The 17,271-nt window shown below is 32.4% G+C and overlaps 1 protein-coding gene across 1 annotated transcript in view; it reads left to right on the forward strand.

Annotated features, from left to right (window-relative positions):
- The window catches only part of LOC145292927 (uncharacterized), an 825,634-nt gene that overhangs the window by 41,731 nt on the left and 766,632 nt on the right, over positions 1-17,271 (forward strand). The window lies entirely within an intron of this gene.

The raw sequence follows: 17,271 nt of genomic DNA on the forward strand, positions 1-17,271 counted from the left end.
CATGCGCGCGCACACACACACACACACACACACACACATATATATATATATATATATTATATATATATATTATATATATATATATAAGGGTAAGTCTTGAGTAATATGAGCGTAGTAGTCGGCCATTGGATGTTGATAACGATCAATTAAGAGCCTTAATTGAATCCAATACACGGGCAACTGTTCAGGAACTGGCTTCTGAATTAGACGTATCATATACGACTATTTCAAACCACTTGGGAAAGACTGAAAAGACAAAAATCTTAATAAATGAGTCCTTCACGAGTTGAATGACAACCAAAAAACAAAAAACCAAAAAAAAATGCTGGTATGAAGTATCAAATTCTCTTCTTTTACGCGACATGAACGACCCCTTTCTCGTCCGGGTTGTGACTTGCGATAAACGTGGGTTCTTTACAAAAATCGGCGACGTTAATCTCAGTGGTTAAACACCGACGACGTTCCACGATACTTCCCCAAGCCTAAGCTGCACCAAAAGAAGGTCATGCTGTTTGTTTGATGGTTTGGGATCAGTCTCATCCATTACATTTTTTTTTAAGCAAGTGAAAATAAATAAATAAATGGATGAAATGCAGCAGAAACTTCGACCACACACCCAGATTTGTAAACAGAAAAGGTCCAATTCTCCTCCAGGACAATGTTTTACAGCATGTTATTAAACCGATCCTGCAGAAATGAAACGTGTGTGGATACGAAACTCTGTTTCATCCGCCATACTGTTTATACTTATCATCTACCGACTATTACTTTTTCACGTATACCGAAAACTTTCTTCGTGAGAAAAGCTTAAAAAAACTCAACGGTATCAAAAACGCCTCTAGCGACTTCATCGCGACTAGAACGCAAGTTTTATGTCACTGGTATACATATAGTTATTATGCATTGACAAAAGCGTGTTAATGCTGATGGTGCTTATTTCGATTAATAAATTTTTGTTTAAGGCGAGATATGTTCATTTGAATTTAAAAGTGGAAAAACGCAAAAAAAAACTTCCTTGTAAACCTGATATATATATATATATGTGTGTGTGTGTGTGTGTGTGTGTGTGTGTGTGTGTGTGTGTGTGTGTGTGTGTGTGTGTGTGCCATGTATGCATATTATAAGAAGTTTGTGTTATATTTATTTTAGTATTTACTTTAATAGTGTTCAATTGTAAATTATAAAAATATCATTATCACCACGTTCCCTCACAAAGCTAATCATCCACGAGGATGACACATAGAACCTTAATTGCCATATATATTTCTATACATTTTATACATAATCACATATGTGTGCGTGTGTCCACATGTGTGTAAGTTTAGGTGAATTATGAATATATATATACAGTGATGATCATATTTATTGGCACGGTAAAATAAGTTAAATTTTGTTTAATAAATTCTAAAAAAGGGATTAAATTAAAGAAAATAACAAAGTATATTATGTATTTTTAACTGGTCTTTCCGATGCAGCAATCGGATTTTAGAAAAAATAAATAACAAAGGAACAACAAACATAATTGCAAAAAACCATTGTTCAAAATTATTGGCACGATTTATTTAATAATCAATTGTATAGCCTTTGGCCTTGATTTCCTTCCTCAGTCGCTTTTCATAGTTTACAACCAAGTTGTTGCACTCTTCAGTAGTAATTTTAGCCCACTCCTCCTGACAATAATCCTCCAATTGAATAATATTCTTAGGCTTCCTTTGCATTACCCTCAATTTTAATGTTCTCCATAAATTTTCAATTGGATTAAGGTCTGGGCTTTATGATGGCCACTCCAAAACATTAATATGATTGTCCTCAAGCCATTTCTTAGTCAGTTTAGTCGAATGCTTTGGGTCATTATCTTGCATGAACCACCAACGACGACCAAGTGAGAGCTCTTTAGCAGAGTCTTTCAGGTTTTCATCCAATATTTTAACATAATCTTCCTTTTTTATGCTACCTGTGACCTTAACAAGTCGCCCTGGTCCAGAGGCAGAAAAGGATCCCCAAAACATCAAACTGCCTCCACCGTGCTTCACTGTGGATATGGTGTTCTTAGGCAGGAAAGCTTCGCCAGATTTTCTGTAAATATATGACACTTTATTATGGCCAAATAACTCTATTTTCGTTTCGTCAGTCCATAGAATACGTTTCCAGAATGCAACATCTTTATCAATATGACGTTTTGCAAAGGCTAGCCTTGCTTTCAGGTGCATAGGCTTCAATAAGGGAGTCTTTCTCGGACGACATGCTTTTAAACCAGCTCTCTTCAAAACTCTACCAACTGTATGTCGAGATACATTCACTCCAGAGGTGCTCTGTTCATAAACAATCTCCCCAACAGAGATCCTTGGGTTTTGTTTTACTTGTCGAACAATTTTCCGTTCATCTCTTGGGGAAAGAATTCTTTTTCTCCCTCTACCCTCTAAACTCATAACGTGGCCTTGCGATTTGAACTTGTTTATTATGGCTCTAACAGTGGATTTGGGAAGGTTTAGCTTCTTTGAAATCTTATCATAGCCCTCCCCATTGGTATGGCATGCTACAACAAGCTTCCTGACGTCTTCGCTGTGTTCCTTAGTTTTAACCATGGCGATTGAAAATTATAATTTAGTCACTTATAATAGTTTAAATAAATCGCTATCTAAAAATTATCTGAAAAAAATTATTCACTGAATTAGCGTTAAACAAGCATAATATGCCTATAAAAAAGTTCAGAAAGCACGTAAACCGGAAATTGATTGATATTATACTGATACTAAAAGAAAAACAAAGCCGTGCCAATAATTTTGAACAAGGGTTTTTTGCAATTATGTTTGTTGTTCCTTTGTTATTTATTTTTTCTAAAATCCGATTGCTGCATCGGAAAGGCCAGTTAAAAATACATAATATACTTTGTTATTTTCTTTAATTTAATCCCTTTTTTAGAATTTATTAGACAAAATTTAACTTTTATTTTACCGTGCCAATAAATATGACAATCACTGTATATTCATATAATTATGAATATATATATATGTGTGTGTGTGTGGGGGGGGGTGTGAATGTATATAAGTGGCCTGCCAAGATCACATGAGAGACAACCAAGCAACATAAATAACTAAACTAAATTAAACCCAAAACAACAAAACTGAAGGTGGCCTCCAGGACATTATATGTAGAAATGTAGGCAAATTTGGGGATATTTTATTAGTCTGTAAATATAGGTTCTTTTGTTTTACTTATATAAAAATATATAACTATAAAAGAAATTTACCATATAATAGTATAATAATCTTCAAAAACCCTCCGGATTTTCATGTAGTTTCTATCTTATAGAACAAATATAACCAAATATATGAAAAGTTCAATCTTACATTTGGCTGACAATATATATATATATATATATATATATATATATATATATATATATATATATAATCTTCTGGTTGGGCTACTGCACTGCCCGGAAAAACAACAATTTTCATTATTTCAGCTGTTTTGAAGGTTTTCCAATCGGATTTTGTGCATCGTCACACTGGACTTATTTTGGACTCCATTCTTTCTAAAGAACTATTTTGCATTTCGGATAAACTTCAGAGTATTCTCATGCAAGCTAAAAGGTTTGTTTATATATATATATATATATATATATATATATATATATATATATATATATAGCGTTACACTGCTAATTAGTAAAAACCTGAAGAAAGTACTCAATACTATTGCAGAGCAATTACGTGTTTTATTTTTTTTCGAAACATATGTAACCAAACCAGTAATAAAAAAATAAAACATATATATATATATATATATATATATATCCAAAGTTTTTTCACATTTTTATTTGGCTATTTATAACTACAATAAATTTCGGTTACACTTACTGCATTAACTAGCAAATTTAAGCGTTGCTACAAATATAATTTGCTGATTTCTTTAGGTCTTGTGATGAAAAGAATAACATTTTTTTTTATTTGTTTCAACCTTGGATGTATTAACGAATTTTAACTTGAATCATTTAATGCTGTGGACGAATAATCTTTATCCCGTTTATTGAAACAACGTCTAATGGATTTAATAAAGACACTCGAGGTTGAAATAATAAAAAACACACGTGTATATATATATATACATACATATATATATACATATATATGTATATATATGCATATATATGCATATATATATGTATATATATGCAGATGTATATGTATATATATATATCCATATATATATATATATATATATATATATATATATGCATATCCATTTTTTGTCGATTTTATAAGTTACAAATCTCAGCGACTATTGATCAAAATTTAACAACTTAAGGCTCGTTGGAAAGCTAATGACCTGACTTGTGTTGTACATCATCTTAAGATCGCATATTAACGGGGTCATCTATCAAGCAGAGCCAATTTTTAGCAATATTCTTAACCCTTTAGAAATAAGCAACAATCATCAGATTTTTACAAATGAAGTTTTTTTAACAGGCTTTGTCTTGATTAATAAAATGGTAAGTGAAAACTTTGCTCTTTATGTCGCACCTTGAATCTGTCAATAATAACATAATATGATTTCAAATGATTTGAAATAAGAGCAAGGGGGGAATTGATTTCAAACAGTTTAGATTATACTCAATGTTTGTCTATAGATTTGGTGAGATAAATATGTTAATTATATCAAATGTAGAAATACTTTAACATATATTTATTTCACCTTATCTATAGACAAGCATTGAGTACAGTCTAAAAAAATTAGAATCATGTCTCCCCTTGCTGTTATTTCAGGTAATTTGAAATCATATTATTAGGTTTTAGTCTAACCTCCAGCAGGACCAGAGCGTTTTGTGGGAATATATATATATATATATATATATATATATATATATATATATATATATATATGCGTGTGTGTGTGTGTGGATGTATGAAGAGGTTGCTTTTTCTCTCACTAATCTCTGTATGTCTATAGCTCTCTCTCTTTCTCGCTCTCTCTCTCTCTCTCTCTCTCTATATATATATATATATATATATATATATATATGCTAGCAAAAGTACCCGCCGTTGACTGGGTTCGAAAACAGCCTACAGAAAATGGACTCTGATTTATGAAAGTATGATAGGTTATGAAAACGAAGGGTTGTAAAGAGATAGCTTCGAATTTGGGGGTATCAAAACCAAAGCAAAATATAATGAAAGTAAAAATAAAATAGATAAGCCCCATAATTTATTATACTATACCTGTTCACACTGAAACACTTATCACAATATTATGTGGATCTATATTAAAAAACCTTGTTAAACTTTGTGATATATTTCCATTCTATGGCGGTCAGACGCGAACGAACACATCATAATTTTATTATACCATATTTCTTCAAACTGAAACATAATTATCAAAGTATACTTGCGCAGATAGATATGAAAAGTCTTTATTAAAGTTTTTGCCTATTTCCATTCTATGGAGGCTAGGCGCGAACGCAGACCCCACAGTTTTATTATAACATCCCTATTTAAGTTAAAACATACTTATCAAAGCAGTATTATGTACATATATATCAAAAACACTTATAAACGTTTTTTTTTTTTAATTTATTTCCATACTTTGTGGACCAGGCGCGAACGCAAACCCCACAATTTTAATGAGCCACCATTCTGCCAGATCAAACATATCCATTCCTGTGTCTCGATACATCTTCTATCATTATATGTAATCAGTTTTTTTACAAATAATCAACCATATAGGCGCCTATTCGTGACCACACACACACACACACACACACACATTAACCTTTATATTATATATATATATATATATATATATATATATATATATATATATATATATATATATATGGAGAGAAAGACAGAGAGGGGGGAGATAGCGATGGGTGAGAAAGAAAAGCAACTTGGCAACAATACATAAAAGAAAATGTGATATTAATAGAAAAAAACATATTGGTAGCTAAACTGATCTCCGGACAAAAAAAAGTAAAACATGTCGTACAAATCTTATTTTCTGCAAAATAAATTACCAAACCATTTTTCTGTTTTATTCATATTGTTTCACCGCTGCCATTTTAGTCTCAAAATAAGCAGACTGAAAATACAATTCATACGAACATCCCGATATACTAGATCCACAAATCAAATAAAACACAGTATTTTCGGTAATCAAAATGGTGGTAATTCAGCGAAACCGTTCGCAGTAATAGTAACCAAAATTTATTCACACACACACACATTTATATATACATATATATATATATATATATATATATATATATATATATATATATAGTAGTCAGTTATAAAAATATATATGGCACGTAAGCTACACAGAATATTCCGCGTTTCATTCTAGTGAGAATTCGTGAGGCATAAGCCTCAGGCATAATAGTCAGGAATAAGCCTGGCGAATTCTTACAAGAATTTTCTGTGTAGCTTAATTGTCATATATATTTTCATAACTTACTACCTAGCTCTACTTATATATTGAGCACTGTTGAGTAAATACTGAAAAATTTACGCATAAAATTATATCTTCGAATATTTATTTACTTCACTTATGAAGTAATCATATATATATATATATATATATATACATATATATATATATATATATATATATATATATATATTGTGTACAGAAAGTTGTTAGTTGAGACAGATCATTGGTACCGTCGGTTTCAAGCCCGATAATAAGGCCCGTTTAAGGTATCCTTATCAAGCTCTCTTCAGCCAATATTCGTCTCTTTGATAAGGATACCTCAAACGGGCCTTATTATCGGGCTTGAAACCGACGGTACCAATGATCCGTCTCAACTAAAAACTTTCTGTACACAAAATATAAGTACGCTCTTAAAATTTGGATTTTCCTTTTAATTGAGCACTCTGCTGGAATTCTTTTTCCAAAAAAAACTAATCATAATTATATATATGAACAAATGATTAATAAAATATGTTAAAATACATCTTGAAAAAGAGTTAACAACATATTTAATTTTAAAAAAGGAAGCACAAGATAAGTGGCTAGTCCTTAATCCGCGGAGTTTCGAAGAAATACTCTCCTTCTCATCAAAGGGCAGGAATTAGCAAAATTCAGGATCGAATTTTGCATATAAAAGTATTTAATGAAACTACAAGTAAGTCAAAGATCTTACTTGGTTAAAAAAAGGGTGAGGTAAGCTCTATTTCCTTTTCGGTTTTATTGAGCTTTTTATATCTGGCTGAGTTTATTTTACTTGTAAATATTAACTCTTTAATATTTATAATATATTTTAAGTTTACCATTTTGATTACCGTAGTAAACTTATTGTAACTTTTATTTTATATATATATATATATATATATATATATATATATATATATATATATATATATATATGCGTGGATAAATTACACACACACATAAACACATACATACAAACAAACACACACACACACATATATATATATATATATATATATTCATTTTACTTGAGTAATTTTTAAGAAATCAAGGGGCTCCCTTTTCGTTACTATTGTTATTTATATTCTAGGGTTCCTTTTAGAGTAGATGTTCTCCCCGTTTATGGCTGCAATCTCTATTTCATGACAGCTTGGACTTGCAAGACTATTTGTCACTAGAACAGTTTCTCCTAGCACAACCGGTGTAATATCTATGTATGCGTATATGTGTATATGTGTATATTTACATAGGATACGTTTGACACACTATAAGCGATGCCATAATTTTGTGATTTATTTATCTTGTGTATAACTTTTTACCGGATGCCGAAAGACGTTTGAAGTGAATAGTAGAAGCAAGTTTTTGCCATTGTTTATTGTGTTAAGTTTATTAATTAGAGGGCTCGTACGTTTTTTTTTTGTTTTTTTTTTAAATGACGCTAAAATCAAGTTGCCCCCTTCCCCCGTAGAAATAAAAAAAAAACAATTTTAACAGTTAAAATAATATTGAGCGCTGTATTTTTTTTTCAAAAAAGCAGGGCAGTTGAACACTGGTCATTAAGCAGCCAGTTCTGGGAAAATATATTTGTTCATTGAATCTACGTTTAAATTTAGGCACAGATAGATGGTTAAGAAAACCGTTTGTAGTGGTTGTAGCTAGTGGGGTGATTTTTGTGACAGTTTCGCAAGGGGGCACTATAGATTGAAATCGGTCATAAAAATAACGATAGAGCAGAGACAGGCTCGAAAGTGTTTTATATGTTAAAGAGGTCACAGAGAATAGAAAAGGGCATCACCTATTAGGTTTCTAAGCCGGTTTTGAACTCTATCAATACTGAATACTGGGCGCTGAGACGCTTCTACCCAGATGTCGCAAGAGTACTCCATTTTAGGGAATATCTAGTTATGTAGAGAATTGCATCAGCAGTAAGATACCTACTTGAGAAGTAGAGTAATCCAATATTTTTTCCAGCGATCTGGACAACAGATTTCATGTATGTGTTTCATTTCAGATCAGGATTGAAGGTGAATCCCATAAATTTTTCAAGACATAGAGCCTCCCCAAACTGACGGGTGGTGGGGGTAAGAACGATTATAATGAAAGGAGAGAAGTTTGGTTTCCGAAGCATTAAAATTAACCAGCCACTTTTTCCTCACTGTACCGCGTTCTCAAGACCAGAGGCAGAGATAATTTTAAGGTGTAGTTTAGTACCTACAAAATAAACCATTTAAATTAATAATTTAGAGATGAAAACAATTACTTAAACTAAAAAGTACACGTAGGATTAGTGTAGTATTAAAAAAGATAATTCGTTGAAATATAATTTAAAATATAGAAATACGAAAATAGAGCGATTGATGAATTCCATGGCAAACGTAAAATAATTTAGCCAAAAAATTTGGGAGTGATTGGTAGATGTAGATTCAACTGCTTGAGCTGTTAAATATTGATTCGAAATGTGTTCACATACATATTAAATAGTGTATTTCATCGTATGAAAAGAGACTGTTTTGAAATATTCTTTAATGACATAATGTTTGAAATTGTCCAAGTGGCCACAAAACAATTGTAACTTATATGAAAATACACAATATGATGCTCTAATTTTGATTTTATTTTCTTGTTTTGTGCATATATATATATATATATATATATATATATATATATATATAAACGGACAAACCGTATTATGTGTTCATCAACGTGAAACCCAGCGTAAATTGGAAAAAAGGCTCAGTGAACATAAAAGAGATATAAAAAATAGCAATTCTCTAATTACTTGATGTTACATGATAAGGGCTGTCCCCTTTAAAGGTAAGTATAAAAATAGAGAGATTTAGTTAAATGTAAAAATGAAATAGAATAGACGAAATTCGAACCTCGTAATTTAGGTTTAGAAATAGATTACGAGAGAGACTTAGCAAATGGAATGTAAAAACAAGCCATTGTTTAGCTTAGAGATAAAAGTTTTAAGAAAATGAATGGAACTATAGGATAATTTAATAAACATGTTTTTAATATATTGGAAATATAGGTTACTGGGAATATAGCTTAAAATTCCTTTTGTAAACAAAGGAAAATGTATTGGACACGCATTTCCAGAACACGTGAAAGAAGACACATGTTTTAACATGTGTATGACGTCATGGAAAATGAGAAGTTCCCGATATAGTTAGAAACTTTAGAGTAAAGCAGAGAGAAACTGAGGGGGAGTCTGAGAGAGAGTCTGAGGACGAGAGACGATAGTCTGGAGTCCAGACATGGACAGTCGAACGTCTGGAAGCGAGACGGTCACCTTTGAAGCATAGAATGTAAAACTTTGAATTCTTGACTAAGAAAACCATGACCGGTCGGATAAGAAATAAACCCATCATGTGTTTTTATAAACGTCATCTTTGTGGTTTAATTCTACCAAAAGGTAAAGTGATTATATGTCTTATATATCATGTGTTTTAAAATGTCTTCACTTACACAATGTCTCGACATCTCATATCTACAATGTGAACACTATATATATGAATCTCTTCATAACACGAACACAGAACGCAACATTTCTCTTAATAAGACTCTCTCTTAATAAGACTCTCTAAGACTCACTATTAATAAGACCTAACAATAACAACAAGAAATACCAACAATAACAACAACCACAATAATAATAATAATAATAATAATAATAATAATAATAATAATAATAATAATAATAATAATGAACTAAATAACATTTATTCTCTCATTCATTGCAACATAATCACACCTTGGACTTTAAACAAGCAAAAGTAGTTAAATTTATTTCAAATAAACCGCGCTGGAGACTTCTTGAATGTGCGCTTATCGCAATTTCAAGCACAATTAAACAACGTACAGGTTTTATAACATAGTGCCATTAATAAGTAAAATTTTATTAAAATAACATTATTTAACTGTAGACACAGGTTAACCTTTTCACACCATTCAAACACCCCCTGTAATAATTAATACATATAATCTCAATCAATAAATTACATAACAAAAAACACTAATTTCTTTTCTGTTACAAACCTATATTTGAATTTCAACAGATATATGATTTTTTCCAGTAAGAATATTAACCGCGTTCATATTTTTAAAAATAATATTAACGACTATATGACGTCACTAAAATTTCTCTCTCTTTAACAGCACCAGCCCCCCCCCCTCCTTTTTGAATTTCCAACGTCTTTTTTCCGTGTTTCTGAAATAGAACTGTGTCAAACTTTGCACGTGAAACATTTTCAAATATTTTGTACTGGTATTTTTTGTTTCTTAATCTCATTCATCCAGAGGAAGTCTCGAAATAGACGAAACGTTGATGAACACATAATACGGTTTGTTCCTTTTTATTTCTGTTTTGTGGGAATACTATTTCCATTATTTTCATTATATATACATATATATATATATATATATATATATATATATATATATGAAAAAAATCTTTTAGTCACTCAAATTTCCTTTTTATATATGCCAATCCTTATTTAAGAAGCTCAATGTAATTACAGAGCATATAATGAATAAATGACAGAAGTCAATATTCCAAATTTCATGATGTTGACAATCTTACAATTTATTCCTTAATCCAGTTGACATTTACAGTCCTAGACAGTATCTGTTTCGTAGCACAAAATTGATCACTATATTATTATATCAATCAGTAAATCTATTTTACCCTGGATTATCAGAAGATAAAGCAACAATCAATCCACCGAAAGAAAGAAAATGCATTTGCACATGATTAAAAAATTCCGAAAATTGGAAGAGAAGTTGCAAATACCTTATAGTTTCCTACTATTACGCCATTTAGAAATTTTAGAAAACAAGTCACTAACCCCGCATATACGTATTAAAAAATTCTATTAATTTAGGTATATTCTGCCAGAAATTTTCTCTTCATTAATTAATAAAGTTATTATTTATAATTAATATATCCAAATTTACAGTTTACCACAATAACGTCAATGATGACAATCTATTACAGATGTTTAAGAAACTTAAAAAACACTATTATCAATTCCAAGTTGTATTAAATTATTTATTAATCTGAACTTAAAACTATAAATAATTAAGTTCTTATTACTGTTATAATTAAATTAATTATTACATAAAATTATGTTTTTGTATGTTTAACTCTAAAACTATAAATTTATTTATTTGTGAATTCGCTATTTAATCCGTTAAGGTAATTGTTTATCTTGAGCGAAAAAATATTAAAAAATTTCAATTTTAATTTTCAACTAATATTGTCAGCTTAATAGAGGTATATCTATATATATATGTGAGTGATATATATATGTGTGAGTGAGTGAATCCGTAATAAAAAAAAAACGACGACAAATTATTGACATCGACACGATGTCTCTAACGTTAACAAACATATATTGATGTGAATTTGAATATGACGTCATCAGATTACGGATTAGATTTGTTCTTAATTTTTAGCGATTTGGACAGGCAAATAATTTTCATATAATGTAGTAATCAGTAGTAGTATTTTTAATATTAGTATAAATGTATCTAGTAATTCGTTAATTATATTTAACCAGTTGCTAGAAAAGTGAAACAGGTGGTTGTAGAGAGATATAGAGTGAAGAAAGGCATATAAGAGAAAGGAAAGGCCGTAATAGAGCAATACAGATACGTAAATAGACAGAAGGGACATTATTGAACAAATATACTAAACATACTTTTTCTTAAGCTAAATAGAACAACATTTCGCACTAAAAATTGGGTTCTAGATGTGCCCAGCGTTCCACGGAATTAAATGTAACGTTAACGTTACGTTTAATACCGTGGAACGTTGGGGACATCTAAAAAAAAAAAAGAAGTAAAAAAACCCGGAAAGCAACTAACACATGTGCATGCAAGTATTATGTGTGTTTTTTTTATCTGTACAGTTCACTTCTTGTAAGTTAAAAATACTCAAGCTGGAATCGAAACAAAAACCTAAAAACAGTGAGCCAAGTACGGAAACCACTCATCAAGCTTGTAACAACTTTAGAAAGGGTTTCAAAACCGACTTAGTTTAAAACATAAGTTAGCTGTAACCTGAACGATTGGCACATGTGTAGTCGTGAAACAGTTGACAAACGGATAAAAATCCGATGCCCCCACCCAAGTACGAATTTTTCGATTTTCACCTCTTAGCAGCCAGTTTTTACAAAGAAAAACTAATTTTCACATGTCTTAACACTATATATATACCAAACCGGAACTTTGTAGATAACAGATTCGTTGATTATATAGGTTGAAAGTTGTCTTCACAAATACCCACACATTCTCATTATATATATATTTGTCGGACGTCCTTGGTTTAGGTACAAGGAAAAGTTGAAGAGTAACTTGTCTGCAGTGAACATACCATACAGGAGTCTTGAAGATGAGGTGAATGACCGAAAAGGATGGAGATCAAGGTGTTTTGAAGGTCGCCAGAGGTTTCAATCTGAAAGCTTAAGGCAACTGAAAGGAAACAGAGTAAGAGCAAAACGACTAGCAGCCGCACCAATATCTGCAGCGTTAAATCCACATTCATGTTCTATTTGTGGCCTTGTTTGCAAGTCCCTTGCTGGAGTAAAAATTCATCAGAGGCAAAAGCATAAATGAGTTTTAGAAATATGGGTTGTCCGAACCTCATACGTCAAAATTGACGGGAGAGTCCATCATATATATATATATATATATATATATATATATATATATATATATATATATATATATATATGTATATATATATATATATATATTAATAAATGAGAAATTATTTCGAGTTAAAATCCTTGTAGTACTACGCATGTAAAGTTAAGAAAATCACGCTTTAAATATCTTAGCATTGTGTGATTAAGCAAAATGACATCAGGTCAAATTCGGTAAACATCTTGTTTTGATTTCGCTTATTAAAGTAATGTAGACACATTTAATGTATGTTTATTTACATGACATGCGTAATACTACTATTTATTTATATTTTAGAAGATCAACCACATAAAACTGACTGACCGCCATCTTTAACGTTTACACGCTTGATAAACATTTTGTTGTTCATTAAACCGGACAACGGAAGATCTACGTGCTAGAAAAAACTACAGGTTATAATGTTCAAATACTCTAGCAAAACATTTAATAAGCATTGAATTAATGTAAATCAAATGATTTATGACGCTATTTGGTTGTCAAATAAATTAATTCGAGAGTCTAGCAAGATTGAAGAGGACAATACGATAGTTATCTCTCAATCGCAACAAAAGAGGACAATGCGATAGTTATCTCTCAATTTCAACAAAAGAAATTCATTGGATACCGTTATCGGAATTGGATTATCTTTGAAAACATTTACTTCCATCACTTTACTATCTTTAGTAGTTACTATCTTTCAAAGCATATCTGAGAAAATTGACCAAGTCCTTTCTACTTATCCTTCAGCTAACATTCACATATGTGGAGACTTCAATGTTCACAACGTCGAATGGTTGACCCACTCAAACAAGACCGATGATGAGGGGAGGTTCTGTCATGATTTCTCCATTGCCTATGACCTCACTCAGATTGTTCAGGAACCTACCCGTGTGCCCGATAATGACGGCCAGTATGCGAGCCTACTAGACCTTTTTCTCACAACTTGCCCTGAACTATGTTCAGTTTCTGTTCTGTCGCCTCTTTGATCTTCCGACCACTCTGTTGTATCAATCAAGATAAAAATGAAATATAATAAGTCCCCAGACGTACCTCTTCATCGTACAGTATATCGATACACTAAGGCTGACTGGGATAGCTTCCGTACATTTATATCTGATCTACCTCTGCATTCCATGTTTAAAAAGGATGTGTCCTCTATAGTATTAGACCTAACTGAATGGTTAATTGTAGGTATTGACCATTTCATACCCTCTAAAAAGTTTCAGCAAAAACCTAACAGCCAGCCATGGTTCTCTCCAGAATGTGCTGCTGCCATTGCGCACAGAAATCACTTTTTCCACTGCTTCAAACGTAATAGATGTATGGAAACTAAAGCCGTTTTCAGGACTGCCAGCAACCATTGTAAGAAAGTAATAAGGAACGCAAGAGTGTTGTATGCTCAATCTGTTAAGTCCAAAGTAGCTGAGCAGCGGCTTGGTTCCCACCAGTTTTGGCAAATAGCAAACAGAATCCTGAACAGAAGCGTGTGCTCCATCCCAACTATTATCAATGGACCTGAGGTAATCTCGTCAGCATCTGACAAAGCCAAACTCTTTGTCAAGAACTTTGCAGCTAATTCTACCCTTTGTGACCAAGACCGCCAACCCCCAATATTTCCTCCTGTATCAGAAAACACGCTATGTGATATACGTATATCTGTATGTGATGTTGCGAAGCTAATCAAAAACCTTGATTCGAGTAAAGCAACTGGCCCTGACGGTATTCCAATTATAGTACTCCAAAAACTTCAACCTGAATTAGCGCCCATACTTACAAAACTGTTTAAACGTTGTCTTAAGGAGAATAGTTTCCCATCTCCCTGGAAAATCTCATCAGTATGCCCTGTATTTAAGAATTCAGGTGATCGCTCATCCCCCTCTCAGTACAGGCCAATAAGTCTCCTGTGCGTCATGAGTAAGTTGCTAGAATCTGTGTTAAATACAGAAGTAATCAAACATCTCAACAAAAATGACCTTCTTAGTGACACTCAATATGGTTTCCGTTCTGCTAGATCTACAGCAGATGCCCTTACAGTTATATCGCATAGGATTAGCAAATCTCTCGACGGTGGCAATTTTTCTAGGGCAATTGCTCTTGACATATCTAAAGCCTTTGATAGGGTATGGCATAAAGGTTTACTTCATAAGATCGCTAGCTATGGTATAGCTGGAAAAGTCTTCTCAATTATTAAATCATTTCTCTCTGATAGGTTCATAAGAGTAGTAGTTGAGGGGCAAAAATCAGAAGCTCACAGTATTAATGCCGGTGTCCCTCAGGGATCCATCCTGGGCCCAACTCTTTTCCCGATCTACATTAATGATCTTCCAAATCATATCCTTACATCATTTGTAGACATTTATGCTGACGACACTACCATTTATGGTAGCACATCTAAGACAGTAAACGACCAAGTTCTCTCCAATTCTCTCTCCTCTGATCTTGAGCACGTAGTACAATGGGGAAAGGAGTGGCTGGTTACTTTTAATGCATCTAAAACCAAGCGTCTCTCTTTACATCATCAACATTCTAATTCACATTTGTCATCAATTGAAATGAATGGCTCTCGTCTTCAGGAGGCCTCAGGTTTTGACAAGCTTCTGGGCTTGACCATTACTCCTGATCTTAAATGGAACACGTATATCAAATCTGTTGCCAAGGCCGCTGGAAAAATGGTGGGATCTTTCTATCGATCCAGTAGATATCTCACTGCTGATGCTATTCTCTACCTATATAAGAGCCAGGTACGTCCAAGGATGGAATACTGTTGCCACATCTGGGCAGGAGCTGCTAGAAAGGACTTGTCCTGCCTTGATAGAGTTCAAAATAGACTTCGTAGCCTCGTAGGAGATGTCCTTTTCTCCTCCTTGCAACCTCTATCTCACAGAAGAGATGTTGCGAGTTTGTCTCTGATGTATCGTTATTTTCATGGAAAGTGTTCAACTGAGCTTCAATCTATGGTCCCCCCTCGCCAAACTTTCACAAGAAACACTCGTCTAGCTGTAAACACTATCAATAATTTCCCCCACTCTTTATCTGTGCCTAAACCTAAACGTAGATTCCATGAACAAAGCTTCTTTCTTAGAACTGCACGCCTGTGGAATTGTCTTCCGTTTTCCTGCTTTCCGGCTGACTACAATATGGTTGTGTTCAAGTCTAAAGTAAATAAGTTCTTGATGAGCCGTTCCATATAAGTTATCAAATTTACCAAATTTTCATTACTAATGATTACTATATTGACCAATTTCTACTGTACACTCTTTAACCCTTATCCTTGAGTGGCCTCTGGGCCTTGATAATGTGGTGACGCCTTTGTAAAAAAAAAAAAAAAAAAAAAAAAAACTTTTTGGCAGGAGGATATAAATCATGTCACAAGATTCGAATGAAAGACGAATGTGTGAACTTAAGATTGTTTTACAAATTGCAAAACTAAAATCGACTACGAATATGATTTTAAAAAGACTTCTAATTCTGACTAAATTAAATAAGGTTTAACCAGCAAATATGTACTGTTGTACAACAATTTAACCGTGTCGTTACATTTTTACGGACCCAACACGTTGTTGACTCCTTCGTAAGTAAACAGAAAAAAAGGGGAAAAAACTCGACTCTAAAGGTCTGTATATCTGGCTTTCACAACAACGTATTTTTCTCAATATTTTAAACAGGTCATTCCGCCTTCTCCGGACCCCGTGTGAATTTTATTATGTTCTGTGTCTCGAACAATGGCTTTTCCTTACACCCGTCTCATACACCTCCCTATTCAGAACACATACCAAATACTGCTGCTTCTCCGAACATGTCTCGAACATACACACACACACACACACACTCACACATACATACATATATATATATATAATTATATGTATAAATACATATGTACATGTATATGCATATATATATTTATGTATGTATATGCAAATGTGTATATATGTATGAAATATGTATATATGAATGTAAATATATAAGTATACATAAGTATATATATAATATATATATATATTAATTTCAAGATGGCGGCCGAGGTAAACACACAATGAGGAATCTTTTATTGAATTCCATATTTTTTCGGACATTAGGTTATCATGTATACTTCTTAGTAAAAAATGTCTTGTTTTTTTTTTCTGAAGTGAATGCAAATATTTTATA

The sequence above is a fragment of the Euprymna scolopes genome, chromosome 14 (genome assembly GCF_053919585.1).
Source record: "Euprymna scolopes isolate OS-2025 chromosome 14, ASM5391958v1, whole genome shotgun sequence".
Lineage (NCBI taxonomy): Eukaryota > Metazoa > Mollusca > Cephalopoda > Sepiida > Sepiolidae > Euprymna > Euprymna scolopes.